Genomic DNA, 10,493 nt, shown 5'->3' with positions numbered 1-10,493 from the left:
CAATGTTGAGTTAAAACTGTTTATAAGACACAAGAATTAAAAGGCCCAAGCCCAATACGGAAGTCAAGGCCCAAGTCAAACAACTCAGTACAACTCGGCCCGCGTTTGTTAAGACGCCGTCGCTTTGGACAAAACGCAACTCAGCAAGAGAAGGATCTAGAAGACCTTCGGGAACAACTTCAAGATGAAGCTGCTGAGTAGTCTCGACAAAACGTACAAGACAGCAGCTGGCAAATGAAAACTTCCAGACAAAGTATTTCTACTTTGGGTAAAGTTCAGACGACACAGTATGCTGTCCAGTTGACTTTACCATAAAAGGAGAGACAGTCTGCTGAGCTGACCGATGACAGAAGATACACAAATCTAATTGGCCGAGAGCTCTGAGCAAGTCAGGATGACAATGACAGGAAGCCGTTTCCCTCCAACGGTTATTTCGAAATTCGAAATGACCGATGCCCAGACGTCTCTATAAATAGTGCCATCACAAGCTTCATTCTACACAGAACTTGATCAAGCCATTACGTTGACCAAATTTCTACACAAGTTCTGCAAGCAAAGAAGCAAAGCAAATCTTACACTACAATTCATACATTTGTGTAAAAGTCTAGAGTGATTGTTTCAATCGTCTAAAGTGTCTTAGCAAATCTTTGTATAGGACAAAACACCTATCATTTCTAGAGATAGAAAGGAGAGGCTGAGTACTCGGTTTTAGTACTCAGCGTGAGATTAGGATTGAGTAGAGGTATAGAGGAAGGTACTCTTGTTATACTCAGTTTCTAAGATTGTAAAAGGTTTGAGGCTCTACCTTTAAAGAGCTCAGTAGAGGATTCGAAATCTCGGAACGTGTTCCGGGAACAGGACGTAGGCTTAGAAGAAGCCGAACCTGGATAAATCTGCTGACTGAAGTATTTCTTACCTTTAACTCCTTATTTATATTGCTTGCTTAAAATAACCAAAAACTGACCAAGTAAAGAGGTCAAGTTGAGTTGTGCGCGTTAAACGTCTGAGCTCAGGAATAGACTCTAAGTGTTATCTCCTGACTCAAGCTAAGAAACTGACCTAGTCACCAGTTGACTAAGCTAGTATCTTACTGTTTACTCAGCGCCGCTGTTAAAACCTTTTTCCTTAGAAAAAGAAGTCTGCCCTAATTGCGAAAAAGTTTAAATAGTTCCTAACCCCCCCTTGGAACTATACTTGCAACCTTACAAGGGACCAACAGATATTTCATCGCTTTGTTCATATTAAACTCGATCTTATCTTCTCCTATCCTTAAAACTACTTTCCCTTCTGACACATCGACTAGAGCATGTCCCGTGTTCATAAACGGTCTGCCAAAAATTAGTGGACAATTAACGTCATATGCAAAGTCTAATATAACGAAATCGGTAGGAAAAATAAATTTGTCAACTTCAACTAAAACGTCCTCAATTATACCATATGGTCTCTTGGTGGTTTGATCCGCTAATTGCAAAACCATATTGGTACGTTTGATATCTTCTTCTAAACCTAACTTATTAAAAATAGACAACGGCATTAAGTTTATACTTGCTGCTAAATCACAAAGACAACTTGGGTATTAAATATCTCCCAATTTACAAGGAATGGTAAAACATCCGGGATCTTTGAGTTTAGTGGGCAAATTGCTTGACATTATTGAACTACAGTCCTCAGTTAGCGAAATGGATGAAATTCCTTCCCAACTAATTTTCTTTGAAATTAAATCTTTTAAGAACTTACCATAGTTAGGAATCTGTGTAATTGCATCCATAAACGTCAAATTAATATGTAAATTTTTAAGTTTATCCAAAAATGTTAAAAGTTGTTTGTCATAGTCCTTATTTTGGACTTTGTGTGGAAAATGTGGTTTGGGTACAAATGTTTTTGTACTTGAGTCAATTGGTGAACTTTTTGAATTTAATGTATCTTCTTTGGATTTTGGTAAATCAGTTCCTGGTAAAGTTGAATCTCCGGGCATTTCCGGACCTAAGTAATTTTTCCCTGAACGAAGAGTGATGGCCTTTACATGCTCCTTCGGATTTTCTTCCGTATAGCTGGGAAGACTTCCCTCTTTTCGGGATGGAATTGATTTAGCAATTTGACCAATTTGAACCTTCAAATTATGGATGATAGATGAGTGGTTTTTAATAAGCTGATCGAATTTATTCTCGATCCGTTTAAAACCATCGTCGTGATTACTTATTTTTCCACTGATAGCATCTATGAATTTGTCGATTTTAGAAGATAAAGTGCTAATCGTATCTCTTGATTGATTTTGATAATTATTGGTACGATTTTGATTAGCATTTGCATTATTATTATTATTATCTTTCCAATTAAAGTTAGGATGATTCCTCCATCTAGGATTATAAGTATTAGAATAAGGATTATTAGTTTGGTTTTGCCCTTGGACAAAATTTACCTGTTCGATCTCGCTCATACCTTCATAATCCACACCCGTTTGGATTGGATTACCATTAGTATCGCACGGTGCCATAAACCTATCAATTTTGTACGATAAGGCAGAAAATTGAGCTTGTAACATCGCAACTGGATCAAGATTCACTATACCTTTAACTGACGATGTGTTTGAGGATGATGGTTTTGCCATCGGTATGTGTCCATGTTCCGCGGGCCACATACTGGTGTTGATTGCCATTTCCTCCAAAAGTTCTCTTGCTTGGGCTGATGCCTTCTTCATAAATAACCCTCCCGACATATCATCTAATGAACCTCTAGTTGTAGGATTTAATCTATTATAAAATGTTTGCATTAAAAGTGCATCGAGCAATTGGTGGTGTGGGCATAAATGTTGAAGTTCCTTAAAATGTTCCCAAGCCTCATAAAGAGTTTGATTATCATTTTGAGAAAAAGATGTTAACTCTTTTATGACTCTTGCTGTTTTTGCTAAAGGAAAATATTTTGATAAAAATGCTTGGGCTAATTGTTCCCAAGTCGCAAATGTTGCGCCTGGCATAGAAGTTAACCATTCTTTGGCTCTATCCTTTAAAGTGAAAGGAAAGAGGCGAAGTTTGATTGCTTCGGCAGTCACATCTGGTATCTTAAAAGTGTCATAAATTTCAAGAAAATTTGTCAAATGGGTGTTAGGATTTTCGTTAGGTAACCCATAAAATGTTACATTATTTTGCAACATATTAAGCAAAGATGGCTTAATTTCAAATTGGTTTGCGGTGATTCTAGGTCTAACGATACTATTGGTTACACCGGCCACTCCTATCCTAGCATATTCCATAAGTGTTGGTGGATTTGCCATATTTTCTGGCTGTGGTTCTGAATTTTGTTTTTCTTTGTTTTTCTCGTCTTTCTTTTTCTTTTTAATGGTCTTTTCAATTTCTGGGTCAATTGGGTTTGGTGCAATGCCTGAACTTCGAGAACTGCGCATGAACGTGAAATTTTCGCACGAACCGAAACTACCTTCAAAACAGAATTTGAAAATTAAATACGTTAGTAAAGTAAAATTAATAAATTACAAAAGTTAAAATAAATATGTATAAACCTAGATTCAAAATAAAACACGAAAAATCTAAATTTTTTTAAAAAAAAAATTTTGGTGTTTCCCGACAACGACGCCAAAAACTTGTTGAGCGATTTTCGCAAGTGCACGGTTTCGCTTGTAGTAATAAAAAGATATCGATCCCATAGGGAACGTTTTTTCAACAAAACTTATTTATGTGTAGATTAAATACGACTTAAGGTTTATATAAATAGATAATCGTTATTTGAAATTGGTTTTGATATTGATTGAATAAGAATTAGGATGGAACATGTAGAATGTTAGAAATCAATTCTGTTTTGAATATGAATTACAAAACAGAAACGTTTAGTGTTTAAACTAAGAGAATAATTGTATACGTTTGCATTAAGCAAAGAAAACAACTTTAAACTTTGTATAAATTATAAAAATGTAATAACGTAAACTCCTTCAATTAAAGGGCTTTGAACTGCAGACAATCCTCCTACGGTCGGGTTAGATTGCTACCTTAACCAAATTAATACTTATTTCCGATAAGCCGACCTAACGATCATATCGTCCTTAAGAATGAATTGCTTAAGTGTTCAACAAAGTTTCCTTGTAAAGATATTGATTTTAACTACGTTTTAATGAAAACACCAGAACTCACTTCCGATCATTTATAGAAGTGCTACATAAAAATATATTGAATTGCATGAACTTTATTAGATGAAGTATGAATTTGATACAAGTTTACAGAGAATAGAAAGCATGGAAGAATTCGAACGATATAAGAGTTCCGGGTCGTCAATCCTTTCCTCAAACCTCGTCTCAGAGTTTGTCAGGCTTCGGGGTCGAATCCGCTACTTAATCTTCTCGCTGAATCTTCGGAATAGAGATGGTTCGTCAACTACCAGAATGTAAACTAATATAAACAGATCTTAATCTAAATCTAAATGCTACTGTGTATGTAATTATTTGGTAAACAATGTGTGTACATCATATTTCTTTTTACAAAATCGAACTTCTAACTCTGAATCGTTTGACTCAGAATTTTTGCATTAATTCTGTACTAAATCTTAACTCTAAAAAAATCATATATCAACTCTGAAATCAACTCTTTATTTATAGATGTTGAAGAGTCGAGTCTAAGGAACGTGTCTGCTGTGAAGAGACGTTCTTATCCAATCGAACGGACGCGTTTCTTTGAAAACGAACATGTGTAAGTTGTGCTACCAGAATTTTTGAAGTTACCGAGAATGGAAATTCTCGGCCGAGAATGGGGAAGTGCAATTTTCAGCCTCCAAACGAAAGGGAGAAGTAACTGGCCGACGCGTGTCGCGACCGAGAATAGGGAATCTCGGTCGCGACACAGGTAATTATTTCCCGGATCAGACTTCGTTCCTCGTCTTCGTTTCGGTGCGTTTGATTTTCGTCGTCTTTGACTCCTTTTGTAGGGTTTTTCCTTCGTTTTTGACCTCTTTTCGTTCCTATTTGGATTTTACCAAATATTTAAGTACCTTGCATGAAAGAAATATATTCGGACGTAAAAGTACGCTAAATAGATATAAACAGCACAAATTCGTAGTAAAACTGATGTAAATATTGATGATATTTTAGGTATATTTTGGGCTTAGCAAGCATAAGTCCGAGGCACCCAAATGTATAAAGGGTTTTTACCAATATGTAAAGGTTCATTTTGACATATGTATTAAAACTATTAAAAGTGACAATGCACCTGAATTTCAACTAGTTGATTTGTGTAGAAATAAAGGAATTCTTCAACAATTTTCTTATCCGTATACTACTCAACAAAATAGCTTGGTTGAGAGGAAGCATCAACATTTATTAAATGTTGCTAGAGCTTTGCGTTTTCAATCTTCATTGCCTCTTACTTTTTGGGCTGATTGTATTTTGCATGCCGCATACTTAATTAACTTGAGTCCTACTCATGTGTTAGCTAATACTACACCTTATCATGTTTTGTATGGGAAAGATCCTGATTATAGTAGCCTTAGGGTATTTGGTAGCTTAGTGTTTATAGTTAATCTCAAAAGCGGGAGAACAAAGTTTGATCCCAGGGCTATTCCTTGTATTTTTATGGGATATAAACCTCAGGTTAAAGGCTATAAGGTTTATAATCTCAACACTCACTCATATACTGTGTCTAGAGATGTGAAGTTTGTTGAACATATATTTCCTTATCAATCAGAAGTCTGATGATCCGCGAAGCCAACCGGGCCGAATCATAAACACGGGCCCAACCTAAACCTAAGCCCACGGTTCAAGATTAAATGGGCTCCTAATAAAGGAGGGGGCTAACCGCCCCGAAATCCTAACAAGGCACTAAACCACCCACTCAAACAAACGAGACCACGTTTGTGGCCACGTAGAGGACGTGGCACAGAAAGAGTAACCGCCCTCGGCGGTTACCTAGAAAGGCTTATAAAAGAGATAAGAAAGCCAAAAGAGGGGTAAGTTCACATTTTTCCTCAATACGATTATCAATCTACTAGAATTCCACATAAAACTGACTTGATCGTCGGAGAGTTTTCCCGGAGATCCTGTCTCCGGTTTTGTTTTGCAGGTAACTACAACGAGGATCATCAAATCAAATCCGGCAAGTTATCATTGGTGCGGTGAGCGTGGACCTTTTTTACCAACATCTGGTTAAAGGTACACCAAGAACATGTCAGAGCCATCACGAACAACCGGAATTACAACCAGATCAACTAGTATGAACTCAAGAGGTCCACGGACTGTGAGTTCGCAGCCTGCGAGTACACAACCTGTGATACCCAGCTCGATAAATCCTTCAGGACAGTTGAGTCCATTATTGGAGGTCCAAGTGCAAACTGAGATGGAGATGTCGAATAGTGAGTTTGTGCAAATGGCAGGACAGGTCTTGGCTACGAATATGAGCCAAGCGGCTAGAGATCGAATGATTAGTTTATTAACTGCAATCGCAGATCACAATACCGCTGTAGCGGCTGCCCCACAAGAACCCGTTGTCACTTCGACACAACCATTGACTATTCCTGCCGTATCTACGCTTCCGCAGTCATCTCAAAAGACGAATCGGGTGGGTCTGAGTAGTCGCATGACACCACATAGCCATCCGACCTGGCAAACATCCCAACCGATGTCAGGAATGCAAGGAATTTTTCCGCTACAACAAACAGAGCCCTTTGTCCACAGACATTCAGAGTTGATGACATCGGGAGCGAATGTGTCTGGGCGGGAGCACACTTGGAATTTTGATCCTATAACTGGACAGCGGTTAGACCCACAGCGAGAACAAGTGTCGACACAGTATGGCAGGTGGATATCACCCAGAATTCACCAGCAGCAGATGGAAGAAGTTCGGCGGGAACCCAATACTGAATTGGAAGATCAACTGCGAAGCATGATGGAGCGAATGGGGTACACCCCTAGGGCGAGAGCGGTGGTGCAGAGTGATTCGCCTTTTGCCCCATCGTTGCGGGAATTTATTCCAGATCACAGAATAAAAGCACCGGCGATACCTAAATACTATGGGGATCCAAATTCTGACCTTGAGGCACATGTCAGGAACTATAGAGAGTTAATGGATGTTGCAGGAGCAAGCGAAAGCATAATTTGTCGATTGTTCTCGACCACTTTGGGTGGAGCAGCATCCGATTGGTTCCGATCTCTACCCACCGAATCCATTCACAACTGGACTCAGTACAGTCGTGATTTCTGTGCAAAATTCATGGGCTGTAAAGCGACAGATGTGACGGATAGGCAGCTGAAAGAGATCAAACAGAGAAATTATAATTCCCTAAGGGAATTTGTTGTAGCATTCAACGATATTCTGGTGCGGTTGCAGAACCCAGATATCGTGAGCATTCGCAACATAATGGCGGATGGAACCACAGATTGGAGTATGCGGGAGGAAATCATCCGCAACAAGCCACGCACAGTGGCCGAGCTCATGAAGATAGCAAAGGAATTCATGGAGGTGGATGATGTTAACAGGGAACATAGAGCTCAAACCCGGCGAGAGAGAGATGCGGCTAGATCCACTTCGGACAATCGGCGCCATCAAAATCAAACCCAATCTAAGGGTAATTTTGTTCGGAAAGGCGATCGCTCCTTTCAAGGGGGGGGATATCAAACACCATTGAACACGACTCGCCATGAGGTGTTACTTTGGATTGAAAAAAAACCCCTGAAGAAGGATGTGCAGTTTCCTGAGGCGAAAGGTCGAACCAGTTTGGGGCGATATCCTAACAAATACTGCAGGTTCCACATATTGAACGGCCATGACACGAATTATTGCTACGAATTGAAGAGGGAGATTGAAAAGCTGATTGAGAGAGGAAAACTGAGTCAATTCGTTAGAAAAGAAACGATTGATGAAAAAGCAACACTCCCACGTGAGATAGAAGCAAGACCAGAAAAGAAGCAGAAAAAAGGAGTGATTAACGTAATAGCAGGCGGGATCTATGAGCCTCCAACAAAAAGGGCTCGCCGTGAACAGCGAAAAAGCAACACGAGTAGGGGGGATGCCCTCAATTATTCATTTGTGCGAATCACGGAGCCGCATGCGGATGCGTTGGTGATTACGGTGGCCATTGAAGGATGGGACGTCAAGCGGGTCCTTATTGATACAGGCAGTTCTTGCAATGTTATTACTCGAACTGCATTCAATCAGTTGGGAATTAACGACGAGCGAGTAGAACATACGTTCATGGATGTAACTGGTTTTGGAGGTCAATCATCTCAAACAAGTGGACAGGTGGTGTTGGAGACAGAAATGGGCGATAAGAATCTAAAATGGAGAGGTGATCTGGAATTCGCAATTGTTGATCTCCCATTGGCCTATAATATAATTCTGGGGCGTCCGTTCCTGTCGGAGACGGAGTCGCTCATTTCAATGAAGCATTTGACATTGCATTTGCCAACACACCAAGGGCGAGTCATTGTTGAGGGTGATCAACTTATATCTCAACAAGCTTATACATTGTCACTTGAAACAAAGCCAGATGAAGAAGATAAAGTTGATGAGAAGTTGCCGGCTGAAGCGTTAGGAGAAACAGAACTATTCGCCATTTCAAATGACAAGAAAGTAAGGATAGCGGCAGGACTTCCAGAGGAAACGAAGAAAGCCATTACCGAGGTGTTGATCCAATGCGAGTCGGCATTCGCCGCTCCAGATGAAGTGCTGAAGGGGATAAGTCCAGAAATAGCAACACATCATTTGAATGTGGACAAAAGTGCAACCCCAGTGCGACAGAAAAAGAGAGGACATGCTCCAGAGCGGCAGAAGGCGATTGAAAAAGCAGTGGCGGATTTGCTAAAATCAGATGCAATTCGAGAGGTCACTTATCCGGAATGGCTAGCCAATGTGGTGCTAGTCAAAAAGCCGAATGGAACGTACAGAATGTGCGTAGACTTCAAAGATTTGAATAAAGCTTGTCCGAAGGATATGTATCCGCTACCTAACATTGATATATTGGTAGATGGGACTGCGGGATTTGAAGCTTTGTCATTCACCGATGTGAAATCCAGTTACCACCAGATACCAATGGAGAAGGCGGATGAGATCAAGACGTCATTCATAACTCATCAGGCAACTTATTGCTTCAAGGTGATGCCCTTCGGACTGAAAAATGCGGGAGCAACCTATCAACGGATGATGAACAAAATATTTTCAGACAAATCAGGAGGGAACTTCTCGATCTATGTAGATGATATGATCATTAAAAGCAAGAAGATGCAAGACCACCCGCGGGATATTAAAGAAATCCTGGAAGTACTGATCAAATATGGCCTCAAATTGAACCCGGAGAAATGCACGTTTGGAGCGAGAGCAGGGAAGTTCCTGGGTTTCATTGTTAGTGGCAAAGGAGTTGAGGCGAATCCTGAGAAGGTTAAAGCAGTGATGGAGATGAAGACTCCAAGGAACATAAGAGAAGTACAGCGACTCAATAGGCGGTTGGTGGCATTAGGGCGGTTCATATCATGCTCGGCTAGAAGATGTCTACCTTTCTACAATGCCATCAAAAAATCTAAGTCCTTTGAGTGGACGCCGGAGTGTCAAGAGGCATTCGAGGGAATAAAGCGATTACTATGTTATCCGCCCTTAATAAGCAGGCCAGAGGATGGAGAAGATTTATTTCTTTATGTATCTGTCACCAGCACGGCGATATGCACTGTAATGGTGCGGGAAGAAGAAGGGCAACAATATCCGGTGTACTACGTGAGTAAAGTCTTAAAGGATGCAGAACTTCGATATTCGAGGTTAGATAAAAATGGCCCTCGCGGTGATAACCACGGCGGCTAGGTTGAAGCCATACTTCCAGGCACATACTATCATTGTGAGAACTGGAATCCCAATGCGAAAGGTATTGCAGAAACCTGACGCATCCGGGCGATTAATGGAATGGTCAATTCGCTTGGGAGAGTTCGACATTCGTTATGAAGGAAGACCAGCTTTGAAAAGTCAAGTACTTGCCGATTTCGTGAATGAGTTCACGTGGGATGAAGACGAATGTCCAAAAGCACAAAAAGAAGAGTGGAGTATGTTCACAGATGGGGCGTTATCCACCGATGGAGCCGGACTGGGAGTCGTCATCAAGGGTCCGGACGTTATTCGCCTATACTATGCAGCAAAGTTAACATTCAAAACTACCAACAATGCTGCCGAGTATGAAGCAATGATATGCGGATTGAAGTTGCTTAATGAACTTATGCCAGAAAGAGTGGTAATCTACAGCGACTCTAAACTCATGATAAATCAGATCACAAAAAATTATCTGGTGAAACAGGAAGATCTGGTTAAATACCATCAGGTTGTCGGTAGATTGACGCAGGAGTTAACACATAAAGGAATCGTCTGGGAGATGGTGCATGTTCCAAGGGGCCGGAACACAAAGGCTGATGAGTTGGCGAAAGCGGCAGCCAATAGGGACCCATGGAATCAGAAAGCGTGTAATTTGGAAATAAGGTCGTCACCAGCATTTGAAGCCGATCAGATTATGGTCGTTGATGAGCTAGA

General features: G+C 40.5%; 1 non-coding gene across 1 annotated transcript; it reads left to right on the top strand.

The window, feature by feature from the left end:
* Positions 1–2,786: 2,786 nt before the first annotated feature.
* LOC136231552 (small nucleolar RNA R71) lies at positions 2,787–2,893 on the top strand. The gene has a single exon (XR_010689925.1). It is a non-coding gene; the product is annotated as a small nucleolar RNA R71 (small nucleolar RNA).
* The last annotated feature ends 7,600 nt before the right edge of the window (positions 2,894–10,493 follow it).

This window comes from Euphorbia lathyris, chromosome 5, assembly GCF_963576675.1.
Source record: "Euphorbia lathyris chromosome 5, ddEupLath1.1, whole genome shotgun sequence".
Lineage (NCBI taxonomy): Eukaryota > Viridiplantae > Streptophyta > Magnoliopsida > Malpighiales > Euphorbiaceae > Euphorbia > Euphorbia lathyris.
The sequence above is the reverse complement of the archived record's forward strand: the minus strand, read 5'-3'. Positions and strand labels throughout refer to the sequence as shown.